The 20,255-nt window shown below is 45.4% G+C and overlaps 1 protein-coding gene and 1 non-coding gene across 2 annotated transcripts in view; both read right to left on the reverse strand.

Annotated features, from left to right (window-relative positions):
• TNR (tenascin R) overlaps positions 1–19,925 on the reverse strand; it is a 496,875-nt gene extending 476,950 nt beyond the window's left edge. The window contains exon 1 of the mRNA XM_024976261.1: positions 19,856–19,925. The gene's annotated coding sequence lies outside the window, so the exon portion shown is untranslated. The remainder of the gene's footprint in view (positions 1–19,855) is intronic.
• Positions 13,827–13,898, reverse strand: TRNAY-GUA (transfer RNA tyrosine (anticodon GUA)). Its single transcript has one exon. It is a non-coding gene; the product is annotated as a tRNA-Tyr (tRNA).
• Positions 19,926–20,255: the final 330 nt, after the last annotated feature.

Genomic DNA, 20,255 nt, shown 5'->3' on the forward strand with positions numbered 1-20,255 from the left:
TGCTATTTAGTATACTTTTAAGTTTAAAAATGTGGCTGGAGAGATTCTCCACAATTTTCAACATGAAAATAAAATGACACCCCGGCTACCCCAACCCCGCCCATCTCCTAAAGTGCATGTAGGCAGCTAAGAGTTGGAAGCTGTTGTTCAGGCAGTTTGCACAAGGAAGGAGAATTCTCCTCCCACTCTGTGGTCAAAGAAAGTGGCATAAACGAAGCTGAATATGTTCTAGGACTAAGTAAACACCCTTTTTGTTGATGGTAAGTCAGCAAATGCCTAGGCAAGGTCTGCATTTGAGGTGTAGACTTTTAAAGCCCAAAGTCAGGCCAGTTATTTAAGAGGAGAAGCAGAAACTGAAAAAATGTAATCATAAATTATGACAAAGCCTGAGCGTTTTTAAAAGTCTTATTTTTTTCAGAATAATTTGTATGACTGCATGACATGAAACTCTTCACATCAGTGTCTGTTTTTCAGTGGAGTAAATCTGATATACAAATAACGTTTGATTATAGGCAAATCAAAAGAGAGGTGGAAGGGGGTGGGACTGGGGAAATCTGCTTGAATGAGCCCCAATGTGGCATGTAAAGAGTGACAGCCAAGCAAAAACAAGGGCATGAAGAGGCCACAGATCTATACTAGACTGAAATGAGGATCCTCTTTACCAAAATACTTGAGGATGACTGCAGAGAAAGGAGCCAAGCTATAATAAGGGACTTGCTTAAGGAATGACAAAACTCTAATGACAGCTTGGCCTGGTAGTCTATTGAGCAGTCTATGGTGGGGCCAAAAAATGATGACTCTTTTCCCAAGGAATCATCTATTGCCCAGAAAATTTGGAATTTATGAGGTCTTAGTTTAAAAACCTCAAAATCTTTCTATGGAAACTTTCAAGGACTATAATTCCAACAATAGTGTTTAAGGTCAACCTGCTTAAAATCACAACCAGAACTGAACCAAATCCAAGATCCATGTTTCTACCAGGGTGAAGGTCTCTGCTGCTCACAAGATGAGACCCTGAGGAAGCATTCAGACAGCAGCCATCACCCAGCACACTCTAGTGGGAAGAGCATCAGGCTGGCAATCAAGAGACTGGTCCTGGCTTTGCCACTGATTTTCTATGAGATTTCCTTTCTCTGTCCTGAGTCTCCTTGTTTATAAAATAAGAGAACTGAATTAGATGTTTCTTTCTAAGGAACAAGTGCAGCAAAAGTCCTGAAGGGCTGAAATTGACATTTTTGATAAGCCAATACAAATGTAACAGAGTGAATAGTAGAGAGAGAAATGAAACAGAGGTCAAAAAAAATATGGAAGATTTTGTTGATGATGTAAGACATTTGAGTTTTATTTTTAACTGAAAGGAAAATCACTGGATTATTTTAAGAAGTATGATCACTTTAGTGTTAGGTATAGATTGGCTCCGGGGGGAGAGTGGAATCAGGGATAACAGCTGGGGGCTTTGGCACTGGTCCAGGTGAGACCTCGGGCATTCATAGTAGAGGAAGGATCTGAAAAGTACTTAAAGGTAGAGCCAACTTGCTGATTGATTGATATGGAGTGGTATGTGAGGAAAAGAGGAATTAATAATGACTTGAGTGACTAGGTAGATATAGTACCTTCTACCGAGAAGAGAAACAGTAAAAGAGGAGCAAGTTTAGGACATCGATGAGCCAGAAATTCTCTTCAGACACATTACGTTGAAAGACTTTATTAAATATCAAAGTAGAGACGCTAGGTAGAATGTTGGATTCTCTAAGCTGGGTTCCAGAAAGACGTTCAGAGCTAGAGGCATGGGCTTGGTAGTCGCTGATGTACAAGTGGTATGTGGTCCCTAGGTGAAGTTAGACCCTTTTCCCTAGCCTCATGACTGAATTCAAGAGTATTCTAAGTTTTAAAGTGTAAAAAGAGAAGCCAGGAAAGTAGCGGTCCCTGAGACAGAAGGAAAACCTAAAAAGTGCATGTCACCAAAGCCAAGGGAAGGTAGTGGTCTAAGGAAACAGGTAACTGCCCAGTGATGCTGAGACATCAAGTACAAAGGCAGCAGAGAAATGACCATGAGATCTGGCCACATGAGACTGCTCTTGAGCAGTGTCTAAGGAGCTGTCAGGATAGACTGGGTGAAGAGAGAATGGAAGGGAGAATCGGGAACAGTGACACGTTCCATGAGATTTGCCGTTGAGAAAGCTGAGAAAATAGAGTAGAAATTAGAAAGAGAGGAGAATCAGGAGAGTCTGAGTGAACTCCGGGAGTCGGTGATGGACAGGGAGGCCTGGCGTGCTGCGATTCATGGGGTGCAAAGAGTCGGACACGACTGAGTGACTGAACTGACTGACTGACTGAGAATCAGGAGAGGCTTTCATGTATTTTAAGGCAGGAGATATCAGAGAACATGTATATATTAATAGGAAAATAAGGTGGTGAGGGAGAAATTGAAGATTCAAGAGAGGAGTGTTGAGGGACTTCCCTGGAGGACCAGTGGTTAAGAATTTGCCTTCCGATGCAGGGGACATGGGTTCTATGCCTGGCTGGGGAACTAAGATCCCACGTGCTGTGGAGAAACTAAGCCTTCATGCCATAACTAGGGAGCCCATGTGCCCCAATTACTGAAGCTCAAGTGCTCTAGAGTCTGTCCTCTGCAACAAGAGAAGCCCCGGCAATGAGAAGCCTGCCCACTGCAATGATAAAGCCACACACCACACTGAAGACCCAGAACAGCCAAAATAAGAAAATCAAGGAAAAGGAGTGGTGATAACTGCAGGAATGAAGTCCTTAGGAAGTGTGAGAGTCTAAGGTCACAACACAAGAGGAGAGGTTAGCCCTAGGGAGGAGCAGGGGCCCAGCACCCCTGAATAAGGAGGGAAGACAGAGAGGATGGGCTCTGCGACAGTGAAAGGTGTGGCGTTAGTAGCAGGAGGGCAAGGGAGAATCTGTCTGCTAAAACACCAAGTAAGGTCATCCAGGGGAAGAAATTAAAAAGGGAGGGTCGGTAGTCTTTGGGGAAAGGAGAGGTAAAATTGTGATTTTGGAGAGTGGAAAGTAAAGGTGCTAAAGAAGTGTCATGGAATTGCCAGACTGTTTCCAGTACTCACTTGGGTCATAACTGTAATGCAATAACAGTCCACACAGCTATCTATTTCTCTCTAGTAGTGTATACTTGTTCAGAGGTAAGCATGACCCAGAGTTTAACAAGGTGGGGTTCTGCCAGGTGAATAAGGACAAGAAGGCCTCAGAGGCTTTGTGAGGGATTAATGCTATAGACGGAGGACAGAATCTAAAGCCTGGTAAAGCCAAGCAATGGAGAGTGAAGAAAAAGAAAAAGGCCAGGGGCTTGAAGAAGTCAGTGCAATTGTGTAAGTGGTGGAGCTGAAGCACGAGAGTGGAAGAGAAAGAATAATGGCCAGAATTGGGAAGCTAGACCTCAGGACTGTGAGGAAGGTGCAGTTAACAGCACTGTTGAGGGGCAAGGATATGCTCATGGGAGGAGGTGAACCCTCTGGTGCTGTCATTAAAGTTTGAGAGACCCACACTCTGCTTTCCTGACCTGCGTGTCTCCTGTCCTTATGGTTGACCAGAGAGGGACTTTCCTAATAAGCATGGTTTAAAGGATGCTGTGGGAGCCTCACAGCCCTACAGAGGCTTGCAACTGGTTTCTAACATTCTCCTATTAAAGCTTCCTTCACTTCTTTCCTTCTGCTTTCCATTAGTGCCACCACCTAACTTATTAATTCATTATCAATCATTTATACATAGGTGTGATTTAGTGACTCCCAGTCTTTCAAGTGAGAAGGGGTTGGCTGCATCAGCTTTTAATAGGCTACAGGGCATGATTTTTAAGGAAGAATCTGAATTAAGGAGGGGATCCCCCAAAGGGGGAAAGGGGTTAGGATATAAACACTTGTTGAGCACCTACTATGTGCCAGGCTCTGCTCCAAGGGTTTTGAATATGAGTTATCATTTGAGACACCATTGCTTCCCCTTATTTATGCAACAGGATGGCTCAGAAAGAAACATCTGTCCTTTGCCTAAGCACCACAGCCAATGAGTGATGAAGCCAGGGTCTGAGGTCAGAGCTACAGAGCCTAGAAGGTGTTCAGATGGGAGGGAGAGGCATTTAAAAGGAGAAATACAACCAGTCTGAGGCACTTCTTGGCAAACCTCACAATCCTAGTCTCCGGCTCCCTTCCTGAGGACCTCGAATCTGTGTGTGGCTTTTTTTTTTTCCACTTTCTTTATGAGGTTGTTCCTTGATGAGTTTTTTCCTCCCTTCCTTTTTTTTTTTTTTTTTTAAACAATAATTTAAATTTTTATTAGGTGCTCAGCCGCAGCATAAATACCCCTATTTGAATTGCTGACACACAAATCAATAGGAAAGCACTTTCCTGGACTGGAGCCTTGGCATGCGAACCTCCCAGCCGCATCCTCTTTCCAGATGAGAAGGAGTTGAAGAAACAGAACGAGCCATTTTCTTAAACAAGCCACAGTTAAAGGAAACAGAATGAGCCATTCAAAGTTTCTGGTCTCAGGGCTTTTCTTTCATTCTCTATCCCTCATTCTCACTAAGCAGTCTCGCCTTTAACCTCTGTATTACCAATCCGAGCGGTGTCATTTCTACAGGAGGAAGTGAAGAAAGCAGTGTGGGTGGCTGAGAAGTGGCCTCACGTTTTTTCAAATGAGAGCAAACCAGCGTCCCCCAGTATTCCGTCAGAGAGGAAAGATCTGGAGTTTCTGCAGGTCCTACCCACCCACCTCTGAGACCCCACCATCACTCTCTGGCTTGGAGAACTTGCAGTAGGAGATATGCTTAATATAATGGAATGTCTCAATAGCAAATAAAATTCAGTTAGGCTGTGCTTTTAATACCCTGATGAAAAAGGCAACAAGCTTGTATCCTGCTACATAGCTTAGGATTCCACACCTAAAAACCCAAGTGGTTGATAATTCTCCCCATGGGTATCCTAAAACGAAGGTCCAAATGCTAATCTTCTTCTTGTGTATTATCTCCCACCGTTCTTACCACTCCACCACCACGACTCAGTGATCCTGTGTTTCAGCTATACCACGTTTCTCAGTTACCTTCTGACGTGCCCTTTCTTTCTGACTCTGAGTCTTTGTATATACTGTTTTCTCTCTGAATAACAGAGTGACCAAGCAATGTGAGTCACCTTGCCCCTCACCCACCCCCAAGCAGTTGGTTTCTAGACATTAACACTTCCTTATGTTGTGGGGTAGTTACCTACCTGTATGAATACATACAGATGGTCAACAGGTACATGAAAAGATGCTCAGCATCACCAATAATTAGGAAAATGCAAACTCAAAACCACAAGGAGATATCACCTCACATCTGTCTGAATGGCTATTATCAAAAAGTATGTGTGTGCTCAGTGGTGTTTGACTCTTTGGGACCCCATGGACCCCGCCGGGCTCCCTCTGTCCATGCAATTTTCCAGACAAGAATACTGGATTGGGTTGCTATTTCCTTTTCCTGGGAATCTTCTCGACCCGGAGATCGAACCCATGTGTCTTTCATCTCCTGCATTGGTAGGCCAGATTCTTTTACCCACTGCACCTCCTGAGAAGCCCCACTATCAAAGAGAAGATAACAAGTGCTGAGGGTGGTGGAGAAAAGGGAACTCTTGTGGACTGTTGGAATGCAAAACTGGTGCAGCCACTTGGTGGCTTTGTGGCTTCTCCTCTACCACAAACAGATTGCTGCTAAGTTGCTTCACTCGTGTCCGACTCTGTGTGACCCCATAGACGGCAGCCCACCAGGCTCCTCCATCCACGGGATTTTCCAGGCAAGAGTACTGGAGTGGGGTGCCACTGCCTTCTCCACAAATAGATTGGGAGATCCTCAAAGCAGGGAGCCATGTCTCATTCAATCCCATATCCATTAACAGTATGCCTCCAGTAGGTCTTTAGTAACAATTTGTTGAAATAGAGGATACTGGCTGAAGATTCATTCATTCATTCATTCATTCACCCAACCAGAATTTACTAAATACAGTATGCCAGTTTAGAAATCCAACTGTGAATAAAACAAAGTCCTTACTATTGGGGAGTTTATGTTCTATATATACATATACATATATATATATATATACACACACACATATATAATATTAGTTGATGATAAATGAGATAAATAAAAATAAAATGGGAGAGTGACAAGGAAAGCTATTTTATTTACTATTTAACCTCTCTCTATTTCCCCTATACCCCTAGTCCCTGACATCTACCTTCTACTCTGTTTCTATGATCTCAGCTTGATACCATGCAATATTTATTTTTTTCTGTCTGGCTTACTTCACTTAACATAATGCCCTCCATGTTCCATGTTGTCACAAAAGACAGGATTTCCCTTTTTTATAGCTGAATGATATTCTATTGTTTACACATGTATGCTACATCTTCTCTAGCCTTTCATCCACTGATGGACACTTAGGTTGTTTCAATACCTTGGTTATTGTGAATAATGTTGCTATGAACATGAGAATGCAGATATCTCTTCAAGATGGTAATTTCATTTCCTTTGGATACATATCCAGAAATGGGATTGCTGGATCATATGTGAGAGTTGGACCATAAAGAAAGCTGAGCACCGAAGAATTGATGCTTTTGAACTGTGGTATTGGAGAAGACTCTTGAGAGTCCCTGGCACTGCAAGGAGATCCAACCAGTCCATCCCTAAAGGAAATTCAAGAAGACTGATGCCTGAGCGATGAAGCTCCAATACTATTGGGCCACCTGATGCAAAAAACTGACCTGTTTGCGAAAAGACCGGGATGTGAGAAAGCCTGAAGGCCAGGAAGAGCAAACGGATGACAGAGGATGAGATGGTGTGATGGCGACTCACCGACTTGATAGACATGAGATTGTTGGCATCATATGGTAGCTTCTAGTGTTTAGTTTTTATTGAGGAACGATAATAGCCTGCACCAGTTTGGCATTTCCCATGCAACAAGGGCACAGGGGTTCTCTTCTCCACACCCTCCCCAACACATGTTATCTTTTGATAACAAGCCATTCTGGCAAGGTGTGAGGTGAAACTCTCCATTGTTCTGATTTTGCATTTCCCTGATTATTGGTGATGATGAATATCCTTTTCATGCCCCTCGTTTGGCCAATTTGTATCTTCTTTGAAAAAATGTCTATTCAGGTCCTTTGCCCATCTATTAATTATTTAGGTTTTGGAACATTTATTGTTATTGAGTTGTGTGAGTTCTTCATATATTTTGCATATTAACCTTTTATCATCTATGTGGTTTGCAAATACATTCTCCCATTCCGTAGGTTGCCTTTTCATTTCACGGATGGTCTCCTTTTCTGTGCAAAAGTTTTTCAGTTTGTTTCAGTCCCACTTGTTTATTTTTGCTTTTGTTGTCTTTACTTTTAGTGTCAAGGAGAGCCATTAAAGATAAGATTAATAGGGTGGGCTTCTCTGTGGAGTTTACATTTAAGGCTCCTGGTCTGCTGGACACAGACTCTATGTTCTTTAGCTGCTTGTGGAATGAGGTGGGAGCTGTCCCTGTATAGTGGCTGTGATGAGTGGCTCAGGTTCCCAAGATGGCTGACTGGGGGAGACAGGAAAGCCAAGACTATCTGGCCATAGGAAACTTGGCTGCTGCAGCATTCAGCACTGATCTACTGAGGGAGCTATTTTGAAAAATATGGTGGAAATGAAAGAGCTTGAGATCCTTATGCCAGAGGCCTTAAAGGAAACCCTGGGCTCTGCCCCATCCCCCACATATGCTGCAGCAGCCACAGGAAGCTGATCCTGTCTTCTGGACTTCTGGGCAGAGGATCTTTCTTAACCTTTGTGATTTCACCATCAGCCAATCCCAGCACAACAATAAGGGCTATAAAATGGAATAAGCCAAAGCTGCAAGATCTTGATCTCAGTTTTGTGACTTACTACCTATGCTGCCTTGGACAAGCCACAGAAACTCTATAGTAATTCCCCCGTCTATAAAATGGGAGCAATTAACGTGTCGTTTTGCCCACCTTCACACATAGTTTTGCAGATCAAACGTGATCATATGTAATAGTACTATGAATATTATGAAACACAACAAAAATGCAAGAAGATTATTATTGCCAACAATCAGGGAATCAACATTCATTGACTATTAAGTGCCTAGAAAACCCCATAGAATACTGCTGCTGCTGCTGCTGCTAAGTTCGCTTCAGTCATGCTCGGTCCTAACGCTGGTGCGACCCCATAGCATCAGCCCACCAGGCTTCCCCGTCCCTGGGATTCTCCAAGCAAGAACACTGGAGTGGGTTGCCATTTCCTTCTTCAATGATGAAAGTGAAAAGTGAAAGGGAAGTCGCTCAGTCGTGTCCGTCTTTAGCGACCAATGGACTGCAGCCTATCAGGCTCCTTTCCAGCAAGAGTACTGGGAGTGGGGGTACCATTGCTTCTCCCCATGGATACTACCTTTCTCAATTTTCACAAAATGTTAAAAGCTACCATGTTCCTCATCTTAGAGTCAGGGAAACAGAGATTCAGGAAGGTTAAGTGAGCTCACCAAGAGTTGTAGAGCTGGGCAGAACCAGGATCAAAGCTCAAGTCCACTGTCTTCAGAACTGATACAATTTCTCCCTGACTCTGTGTCCTCCTGCCTATGGGTGGTTGGCTCAAGCTTGGGATGGATTCTCATCCCTGAATAACTCATTCAGAGGCTGGGGTTCGCATTTCCCCTGAGTTGCGCCTCTCAGCCCCAATGCAAGAACTAAATACACCTCTAACCAAGCCTGCATTGGGGTGCCCAGGTCTCCTGGGTGGTTCCAGTCCCCTACCCTGGATAAACCTGTCTCTTGGCTTGGTGGGCCCACTGTGTCAGGAACATCGAGGGTCGGTTCTAAGGCACTGCACAGCCCTCTTGCTCCTTTGGCTGATATTTCTGCCACTGTCTCCATCTCTGACCTCACAGCAGGGTAGGCTTAAGCTACACTGAACTTCCCCTTTGGCTCCTCAGCCAATACTACTGCATCCCTTGAAATCTTCTGGTGTGGTCCTGGCTGCCCCAGTGTTCAATTTATGTCCTCACAGCTGAACAAGAACCCTAAGTAGGAGCAAATTGAGCTTTACTGCATTTTCCTACCATATTCCTCCCAGCTGGACCAAGCATTTGAGAATCCATCACAGGAATTTTATTTTGCATGGTGGCAGATTCGAGTTAAAGAAGTGGCCCAACAAGTGAATGGGTAGTTTTAACTGTGGCCCAGATAATCCACAAAAGTGGATAAACCACAAAGTGAATGAGGCTTTTTGGGGTACATGAGAATTGACACCACCTTGTGAGATCGGATGAAGGAAAATCCATTTAAGAAAATCACTTGCATGGAGCTGGATTCTTTTTCTCATCCTGAAAGAGTTAGATGTGGCTTTGTTGAAAATACAGAAGAATCCCCAAAGGAGTGGTAGTGGAAGAAGTGACAGCCTAAGCCCCCCGAGAGAAATGGTGACTGATCTGATCTTATTTTTAAACTCATCTTTGTGATTCAAACCCAACCTTGTGAGAGCTATGATTCCTCCAGTCTTTGCATCTCTCTAGCCACCAGGAACTTGCGTAGTTTCTGAGTGATGCTCAGCACAACATGGTAATTTAATTACACAGAGTTCCTGGGTATGAATCTTGGCTCTGCATTTATTATGTGTCTTCTGCACTTTAAACAATCTCTTTGTGCCTTAATTTTTCATCTGTAAAATGGGGACAATAATAGTACCTCCCTCAAAAGGTAGTTGTATAGATTTAGTAAGTTTCTGTGTGTGGAGTACTTAGATCAATTGCCTGGCAATCATGTTTATAAAGTAGATGTTAGTGATTATCATGCTACAAAAAAATAGACATGAAACTATTTTTGGCTCTATCTGGTGACTTAGGAACTCAGGCTGTTAGAGCCTAACATGCTGGTAGCCGATTTCCAGTAACCACTCCATGGTTGCTACTTGGCAGGCTTTGGTCAGGCAGTGGCTGAGCTTAACTCCAGGGAGGAGACCTAGTTGCTTCCAAAAAATTGAAAGAGCTGTTTACCCTTTCTAGCAGCTTTGCCTTTGGCAAATAGTCCCCTTAGCAACATTTGACCTTAGAACTTAGCAGGAAAAGGGCAAACATTTCAAGGAACAGGAGCTGGGTCTCCTCCCAGGTTGTCAATGTCACAGCAGGGCAAGGGATTTCAGGTGGACCCCTTGGCCACTCTGTCAAATGTTAGCTGCCTAAGGTCCCCAGGAACCTGCCTGGGAAGTGTGGAAGCTGTAGAAGGACGTGTGTGTGTGCAGAGAGAGAGAGAAAACTCTGAACTGGTCCAGTCTCCTCCACTCCAGCTGCAGTGAAGAGGTACTGGTGGAGCAGAGAGAGCTGGGAGGTGACCCCTATGGAGTTGGAGGGAAGACACTGCCAGGGAATCCCCTGGCCCTCTCGGGTGATGTCATTCCTTTTTCCTCCTAGGTCTCCAAGGATGGCTGCCTGAGCTTTCCACTCTCACTAAATTAAGCTGATAAAATACAAATGAAAAAGGAACGGGGGAGGGGAAGAGGATAAGGCACACTCTTCCTTTGCATTTTAATATGAGCCTCAGACCATTTTCAATAAGAGATTGACAGAACGTGGTCAGCTCCCCACCCCCACTCATTACATACCAAGATCCAGATCAATAGCATCCTTTCCTCTCCTCTGGAATATTCCACTTGTCCCCTCCATGGATGGAGGATGGGCACAGGATGCCACACCCTTGACATGATTGGCTGACCTCTTGAATGTCGGGTCTGGAAGGGCATCCCTTCCAGACATACTCCCCTGGGACCTGTGCTCCAAGTGGGCAGCACTGAGTCCCTGATCTTTCCAGGGAGCCAGGTGTGGGGATACAGCCAGGACTCACCACAGGGGCAATCCCACGGGGATAACAGCCATCTTGTTTGGTTAGTCTGCCTTCCCTTGAGTAGCTGTCCCAGGTGCTGCCCAGAGGCTCTTGTAGGACTGAGGAGTGCTGGTAGTAAGATGAAAAGAAGGCAGGGTTCAAGTCCACTGCCTGTCCCCTGAATAGACTTGCTCCAGCAGCCAGTCTCAGGCCACAGGGGGCACCCCCAACCCATGGGGGAAATATATGGCAAAGTATCCATGTGACCTAACCTCCACCCTTAAAATGCCCTCCTTCCACCTTAGACATTGCCATCAAGAGAGAACTCCACTAACTGAAGACCCTGTAAGTGCTACAGGCCATTCGGAGTCTTCGTTAGAAAACGATATCTCACTGAACCCACACAGCAATTTCCAGAGGTAGAAAGCTATTTATTAATACTTCATTTCATAGGTGAGGGCGACTGAGGCTCAGAAAAGTCAAGTGACTTTCCCAAGGCCACACAGCCAGTAAGTGGCAGAGCCAGAATTCAAACCCTTGCTGGGCAGGGTTTCGCCAGAGCATTTCTGCAGGCCCCCAGCAGGGGCCAGAGGGAGACCAGAGAGGGCGTGGGGGCTGGTCAGCACGGGCTCTGCAGTCTCATTGCCGGATCCCATCTGGAGCCAAGGAGGCCGCAGAAACCTGGCGGCTTCCGAAGCAGATGAAAAGCCCAACCTCCCTCAAATTGTTTATTTAAAGCCAGATTCCTGACTGTTTGAAGCGCTTGATTTTGGCAGTCCTTGTTTCTTTTCCTTTTAAACAGCCCTCGGAGATGAGGGGAAACGTATCGCTGCCGGCGCCCATCACTTGCAGATGCTCAGAAGACCTTCGGCCTCCCCCGCCCTACCGGCTGCTCCCCGCTGCAGCTGAGCGGTGAGTGTAAGTGCGTGTGAGCACGTGGGCGCGTGCACGCGACTGGGTTGGAGAGAGGCAGGGAGCCCGGAACCCATTAGCACCCCAAGTATAGATACAGATGAAGTCTTCTGATTTTATACAGAATCTCACCAGCGTTAAACTTCCATTTATATCTCTATAAATGCATACGGCTTTGAACACGAGACTTTACGGCTGGGTTTATAAGTTTTGTCTCCCTGCAGGCACAGCCTGGGTCACCGGGAGGGAAGATGCCCCAACCTTGTGCAGGGCTCTCATCTGGTCCTCGGGTCTTGTCCTTTCTGCTGCCTGGCCTCCCTGGGTCCTGCCCTCTCCCTGTCTGCACTGAGGCCCTCTCACCCCTGGCTCACAGCTGGCTGGACTGTGGGGAGGACGGGGGAGGACCTCGGGGCTGTCACCTGACTACCACTCCACATCTGTCCCTGGACCGGAGCCCCACTGCTGACCTTGGTATTAACAAGTTCACTGGAGATGGCAGGACAGGCTGGCAAAACCTGGTTTATGAACGTATCTGCTTTACAGAATCCATTTAGACAAACAGAACATCCACACAGATGTCGGTGCGCAGTGCTACAGGGTTTACAATAATTCAGGAGGCAGGCAGCTGCTTCTCTCCTGATGTGCTTATGGAGATAAATTCAAGGTAATCTATATAAACCCAAGCCTTTGAAATTGCACACCGTCAAAAAATTCCCCACAATTACTCTAGCCCGCAGGAGGTGGCTGTTATGTTCTTCTTATGAAAACATAATTATAAAGGAAGAGAAAACATTTCATAAATAAAACTCAGAGTGGCAGAAGAACCCGGAGGGAGGGGAAGCCAGAGAAAAGAAACCCCAAAGGGGCTGTGCAAAACCCAGTGTCCCCCTTTAAGGTTCAGATTAATTTCAGTCCAGGAACAATTTCCAGGAATTAATTGGCAAGAGGCATCTTTCAGATATTTTTAAATATCAGCCTTCCAGGCTTTGGTGCTAAAGGAGAAGAAAAAAGCCAACACATGCTCCTAAAATCAAGGTGATGTAAAACAAGGGCCTGCCCAGCCCATTAGCCCTTGAGGAGATATAAATCCAGGTCAGCCCAGATAATTGTTAGCCTTGTGAAAATGCCAAGTCCCCTCGTCCTGTCCCCAGTCCCCAGGCCGCAGGAAATGGCTAGTGGCACATTGGTTCACGCTTCATGCAGATGCTGTCCTGGGCACGGTTGTACTTGTGTCCCCATTTGATTCTCATAAAAACCCTTTAAAGACGTGTGAATCTTTATAGGCTTTTGGGGAGCAGTGAAGAAGCCTGATAAGGAACCTCAGATTCAGACAGGTAAGTCATCGGCCCAGGGACAAGGTCAGGATGTGGTAGAGAGGGGAATCTGAAGCCAAGCTTCCCTGTAATTTAAGCCCCAGTCTCGCTTCTTGCTGCACACGCACCCAGGATGGGAAAGGGAACCGCAGAGAGGAGTGAAAGAACTTGGGCTCTGTTTCAGACAGATAGAGATCAAAAACAGCCCTGCCACCTACAGGCTGTGCTGCCCTGGGCAAGTTATTTAGCCTCTCTGAATTCAGGAGCTTTGGTTCTGTCCTCTGTGGTCTTCATAAGAAAAAGCAACCATTTCAGTTCAAGTTGCACCATGACCAGAGTTTTCCCTTTTTGTTGGACTGGAGAAGGTTTTCCTTGCAAAGCCTTGCTTCTGGGTTGTCATAAGGATTAAACACCTAGCTTAGCACCTTCTACCTAGCTACTTCCAGTAAATGAGAGCTCCTTCTACTATAGTGAAAATCAAGTGCAATACTCTGTTGCCCAGCCTGGTATAATGCCTGATGCATCAAGAACATAGCATAAATAATATCCATCATCATCATCATCATCATAACAAGGGAAACAAGTTAGGAACTCCTGTACTTAAGTTGAGCAGAATGTTAATCGCTCAGTTGTGTCTGACTCTTTGCCACCCCATGGACTATAGCTTGCCAGGCTCCTCTGTCTATGGGATTCTTCAGACAAGAATACTGGAGTGGGTTGCCATTCCTTCTCCAGGGGATCGTCCCCAGCCAGGGATTGAACCTGGGTCTTCTGCATTACAAGCAGATTCTTTACCATCTGAGCTACCAGGGAAGCCCAGGTTGAGCAGAACCAACAGCAAAATGAGAACATTTTTCTTAGGCCCTCCTGTGGGCCAGGCCCTGTGCTGGACTCTCCCAGCCTTCGTAGGATTGGTTATCTAGGCAGAGATTTTCACATATAAGATTAATAATAATGCAAGATATAAAATTCCTCCAAAGATACGTAAAAGAATCACAGTAGAGCCATCATTAATCGCCAAATGGGTGATACAAGCAAGAAAAGAAGGCAGTTAAGGCACAGGCTTCAAACCTGGGTTTGAATTTCTGTTGTATCACTGAAGTGAAGTGAAGTCACTCAGTCATGTCCGATTCTCTGTGACCCCATGGACTGTAGCCTACTACACTCCTCCGTCCATGGGATTTTCCAGGCAAGAGTACTGGAGTGGGGTGCCATTGCCTTCTCCAGAGAATCTTCCTGACCCAGGGATCGAACCCAGGTCTCCCGCACTGTAGGCAGACGCTTTACTGTCTGAGCCACCAGGGAAGTCCCTGTTGTATCACTACTTAGCTGTAAAAAGTTGAACAAATCACATAAGTCATAATGCGTCTGTTTTGTCACCTGTAAAATGGACATACTAATATATGTCACGTGTTTTAGACCCTAAATGACATAAAGCATTTATTAACAGTGACAAAAGCAAATGTTTGTTAAGGGCATTCTATGTACTGTGCACTTGGCTAAAGCCCATAGCAAGCGCTGTCAATGTAAGCTGGTATTATCACTAGACAACAGAAAGATCCAAGCTACCAGGGCCCAGGCATGTGAATTTCTTGGGTGGATTCAGATTAAAGACTAAATTCCAGCCCACAGATATTGCTAAGCTGTTGTCAAATATTGGTTGTCATGAATCGACACTGTCCTAGGATCAATGTTCCAGGCTTTTTCCTCTTGTATGATGAGAATTCATCCAGATTAAATAAATTCCTCCCGGGTCCTGCTAATAACTTTTTATTGAATTGTCTACAGCCAGAGAATAAGATGTTTTTATAGCAGCCAAGTGGAGGTGAGCTTGGCAATGCCTGCTCTAAGGACAGAGGTCCCAGGGTTGTAAAACTGTAATGAGTCTGTTGGCTTATTTGCCCCTGGCCCCAGGACTCCATTTCTCATTATGTAATCTCACCTTAAAATGCATAAGCCAGGAGGGACCCAGAGATGTGCCCACCAAGGGTGAGGGCTGACCTCTCTGTCTCCTGGTAACTCTCCGAGCTAAGCAGGAATAGAAGAGTTTAAGATATCAGTTCACTGGAACTGTGTCTATTGTACACTTACCAATGAGGGTCAGACTACAGGAAGCAGACCTAGCTCATTGGGTTGGTGGGGAATGCATCACCCCCACTTCTTCTCTTTGATTTGCCTCCAGGAAGCCACCTGCCTGGTTTTCATAGGGAAAGGGAAGAATTTCAACCCCACTGAGACCTATGACCAGAGAGTCTCCCTTTTCCATTTGGTTGGAAGTAGAAGGAACTTGCCAAAATTAAAGAAGTCGAGACAAAGCAACCCAAGTGTGTCCATCAGCAGATGAATAAACAAAATGTGAGCCATGCATACAAAGGAATATTACTCAACCTTGAAAGGGAATGAAATCCTGACACACGCTACAATACGGAAGAACCTTAAAGACATGACGCCAAATGAAATAAACCAGACACCAAAGGACAAATATGGTGTGATTTCACACACAGGAGGTGCCAAGGTTATTCAAGTTCATGGAGATGGGAAGTAAAATGGTGGTTGCCAGGGGCTGGGGCGGTGGGGGAATGGAGAGTTGTTTAAAACTACAGAGACTCAGTTTGGGAAAATGGAAACATTCTGAACATGGATGGTGGTGATGGTTCCATTGACCATGTGAATGTACTTAATGTCACTGAACTATACACTTCAAAATGGCTAAAGTGGTACATTTTATGTAATGTATGCTTTATCACAAGAAAACAAAAGAGTAAAAGGAAAGAGGCAAAACTGCTTAAATTCCCTTTGCCAACTGACCTTTTGGTTACTTGCTATGTTCAAAAATATGTCAATATAGTCCTAGTCCAAAATCATATTCCTAGGTAAAGATGTGGTGATTCTTATACACAGTTGGAAACAGCACTTAAACACCTGAATTCCATTTTTCTCCTCTCAGTGGCCCTGCTTTTAAGATGAGACTCCAGTTAGGTGGGGAATCTCATCCGATCTTTATTAATATCGCTGTAATTGAGATGAGGCAAAGGTGTGTCTCTGCACTTTCCCCATCATTTACTGGGATTGGCGTTGTGGAGATCATTCAAATTTTTTGTTTCCACACAAACCTAGACCTTGGGGAATCCTCATCGTGACTGTCTTCTAACTTGTCATGTCGCAAGGGCTTAGCAATCTACGTTCCATTCCGTGGGATCTCAGCTGGGGGTGCTGATTGAGGAAGAAGCCTTCTCAAAATTGAGCTGACTGGTGCCTTCTCTGATATAGGCCCACCGAAAACAGGCAGAGCCTGGGAAGAAGGTGCTTAGTGAAGTCTCTGAGTGGAGGAAGGCAAAGGACATGTTTTCCCACCAAGCATGTAAACAGCTCTGTGACTCACTTGGCCCCGTTTTGAGATCTCCTAAAGACGTATCCACGTATTCTACTTGGGCTTGATTGTTGCCTGCTACACACACCCCTTGATTTTCCAACACCATGACTATAAACTTGGACAAGGAGGACACTCCTCCCCCACCTTTGTGTTACCCACCCAGTAACAGTAGCATCAAACCTCCAAAATGTTCTCGAGAAGTCTAGTGTCTATATGAAACACTAAGCAATACATTTTCTCTGCAAAATGTAGCAATCAAAGCTATGGTGATAAACTTCAGAAAGTGAAGAAAGTGATGGGGTTGAAGGAGGGAAATATTGATTGGAAAGAAGAACAAGGGAACTTTTGTGTACCCTGTTTGGGGGAGTGATTAAACAGGTGTACACAGGTGTCATCAAGACTCACTAATCTTGACACTTAAGACAAGGATAGTTTTATTATATGTGAATTATTCCTAAAAAAATTTTTTTTAGTAATAGTGGAGGTCTCTGGGTAAAAAAGGGTAACCCATGACTGGGATCACTGACTCAATGGACGTGAGTCTGAGTGAACTCCAGGAGTTGGTGATGAACAGGGAGGCCTGGTGTGCTGCGATTCATGGGGTCGCAAAGAGTCGGACACGACTGAGCAACTGAACTGAACTGACTGATGACTGTAGCAACCTTTTCCTTCTCTCCACCTTTTCCTATATCTCTCATCCCCCCAGATCTCAGAGACAGCCCAGTTGAGTCTCTACCGCTCAGTGAATGAGGCCTGGGTATGAAAATAGGCTGACTTTCCTTCCAAAATGCTGGCCTGATGTGAGAGCTAGAGCTGCTGCAGGAGTGGAGGTCTTATTAAGGAGTGGATTTGTGTCCAGTTCCCTACTCCTCTCCACAGGTTTCTGTAGGTGCTCAGAGCCCAGACTTCTCCTGCTTCTTAGTCATCCTCCCACATTTTGAGCCACAGAGAAATCAGTGGAGGTGTTCCCAGAGGAGGCTCATAGGAGAGAAAAGTCATCAAACACTTTGGTGGTGTCATTACCAAGACACTCACGTTAATCTTGGAAGGGTGCCTTCAGCTGGGATTTCTGGGGCAAGGTGAGCATGGCAATCGGGTGCAAGATATCATTTCAGCCTTGAGTCCACCAGTCTGGGGTCCCTCTTCACAATAAGTCCAGAGAACTCCTCACCTTTCTGGCCATGGGTCATGACCATCTTTTTGGCTGAGAACTAAAGACCAGCAACACCTTGAGACTCCTAGTCGATTCTCATTCTTTGCCAGGGAGGAGCCATCACGCCACACTGAATTCACTAAAAGGCTCTGGTTGAAAAATATGTCCACTGGGAAGCAATTCATCCCTGCTCTCTGCCACATGTGAGCATTTCTGCATTTCACAGGAGATGAGATATTAGGAGACCCAAAGTTCTCTTTCTGCTTTTGCTACCCTCTGGCTTAGCACTTTAAACTCCTATGTCTCCCCATTTATTAAATGGGTCCAGTAACGGCACCAAGTACTTCTTTCAGAGAGAATTTGAGGTCATTAGTAAAATAATGATCACTAAGTACAGTGATTTCAGTAACAAATGGTGGCTTTGGATAGGGTCCACTGCAAGGGCATGAATTTTTTTGAACCTTCAGGGACTTGTCATGCAGAAATCCATCTACTCTCTTGTTCAAGCTGGGAGAGTTTGAGAATGGAGGGAGTTGGGAGAGTTGAAATATGAATGAGTCAGTGTTGGTTTCTGATACTCTGCTTTGTCTATTTCAATCTTTTTTTCCCTATCCTTACAGGCTCTGACTACTCTTTCCTCATTGCATTCTACTTCCAGACATTCTAAGGAGATGCTGAGGTTTCTGGATCTAATGATAAGAATAGTTAAAAAAAATAATGATACCATTTCACTCAGGGCTATGTCTTTCACCCAGGAGCCTCTCAAAGCAGAAGCAGAGAGTATTTTGTTCAGCTTGGAGGAGGGACTCAGCATACTGAATTAAAAGCAAGACAGAGAGTCATCACCCTAGAGTTTATCGGCAACTGGAAGGAGTAAAACCTCTCCCCACCTCTGACTCTCTTCTGCTTCAGCATACTTGAAAAAAAATGACCAGAACTTTATACAGATAGGGGTTAATTCAAGGCAAGATTTGCTCTTACAAGAAACCACATATGTTTAAAAATACTCCCTTGGGCTGCTCTCCATGGAGATTCAGATGATTGAAAGAAGTCCCTGGTGCCACTTGTTGAATGGCCCCACCCAAGCAGGTGTGGGTAAGACTGAAGGGCAGGGACCAGCAGATAGTGTCTCCAAGGCAAAGCCAAAGCAGCTTCGGGAAATTAACTGAACATATTTCAGAGGGGCAGAAAGCAGAGGAGGCAGAGCAGTACCTTGCAAAAAAAGTCTTAGCAATGAAGTCTAAAGTAATGATGATTCCATTTGTGGAATGTTTCAGTGCTGGGAGACATACATTACTTCAAGCCTTCCTGAGTTAGGACCTGCAGCAGATTCGCTTCTGCTTCCCCAGACATATGGAGACAAACCTTTCTCCTGGGCTGTCTCTCAGTGACAGAAGTCAAAGCAGAACAGACTTTGTGCTCTTTGCAACCATACATAGTCAAGTATTGACAGAAAAGTGGAGGGCAGGTCCTGCCTCCTTGCAAATATAGTTTGATCTGCATGGGCCAACCTCTGCAGAGCTCAAGCTACTGACACTTCCTTATCACCATGAAGGCAGGGGACCCTGGCCCCCAAACCACCCAGCCTGATGCCCACCTGTTGCCCCTGCCACTTGCCATGGATTTCTCACCAGGAGAGAAAGTAATAAAAGGTCAGATTGGGCTCTCTTCACAGCAAGAACCCAGATATCCGGGGAAATTGACATTTTAAAAACCACATCCTCCAACCTCTCTCAGAGGAGCATAACTTTTAACTCTAGCTCCACTCTCAACCCCCCTCCAGCTTCCTTTGTAGCACTTTCCCTCCATGGATGGCTTGCAGGCAAGAGTTAAAGAAGGTGCACAACTAATTCCCCAAACCCTCCCTCTTATTCTACATAAAAGAAAAAGAATAAACAGCCCTACCCAGAGACCGACACGAAGAACCTGCTGGCAATTTAGCTCAGACCTCACCTGTCTTATGCAACAGCCTCAGACACACACACACACACACCACACACACACACACCCCCTCAGAAGACCAGAGTCCACATCCCCCTTTAATTTGGCTAGACTAGTTTGCCCCCTTTTTTCCCCTACCCAAAACCCGGCTTGACTGGCAGCAGGGAGATAGATGTAACCTTACTGCCAACGCCTTGTAGGAACATAGGGAGACACCAGGAACCAAAAATGCATCTCATAGCTCTCCGTGGTGCTGAAACACTCTGGCGAGGAATCGGAAAGGAGCGAGTGCGCTGGACTTACCCGGGCTGGGGGTGGGCAGCAGGGGAGCTAGAGAGCTTCCTGTGAAGAGAATTCTTGAATGTGCTGGAGCAGTTGCTGCCGCTCACCTAGAGAGCCCACCTCTCTCTTCTTCTCTTCTCTTCCCTTCCTCCTTTCCCAGGAGGACCAGAGGAGGCTCCGCGAAAGAAATGAAACCCGAGCTGCAGGGCTAGAGTGGAAGGAGAAAGAGGAGGCAACCAAAAATAAGCTGGAAAAGTCAGGTGGCTTTACTCCACTAGTGGTAATTCCTCGGGTCAGGGAGGACCCCTCTCTCTCACTGCGTGTCTGAGCCCTTTCTCCGTCTCTGCGTGCTGAGCAAACAGCCGAGTACAGTCGGTTCCTGCCTCTGACGTGAAAGAGACGAGGAAGCCTGGACTGCTTT

The sequence above is a fragment of the Bos taurus genome, chromosome 16, assembly GCF_002263795.3.
Source record: "Bos taurus isolate L1 Dominette 01449 registration number 42190680 breed Hereford chromosome 16, ARS-UCD2.0, whole genome shotgun sequence".
Lineage (NCBI taxonomy): Eukaryota > Metazoa > Chordata > Mammalia > Artiodactyla > Bovidae > Bos > Bos taurus.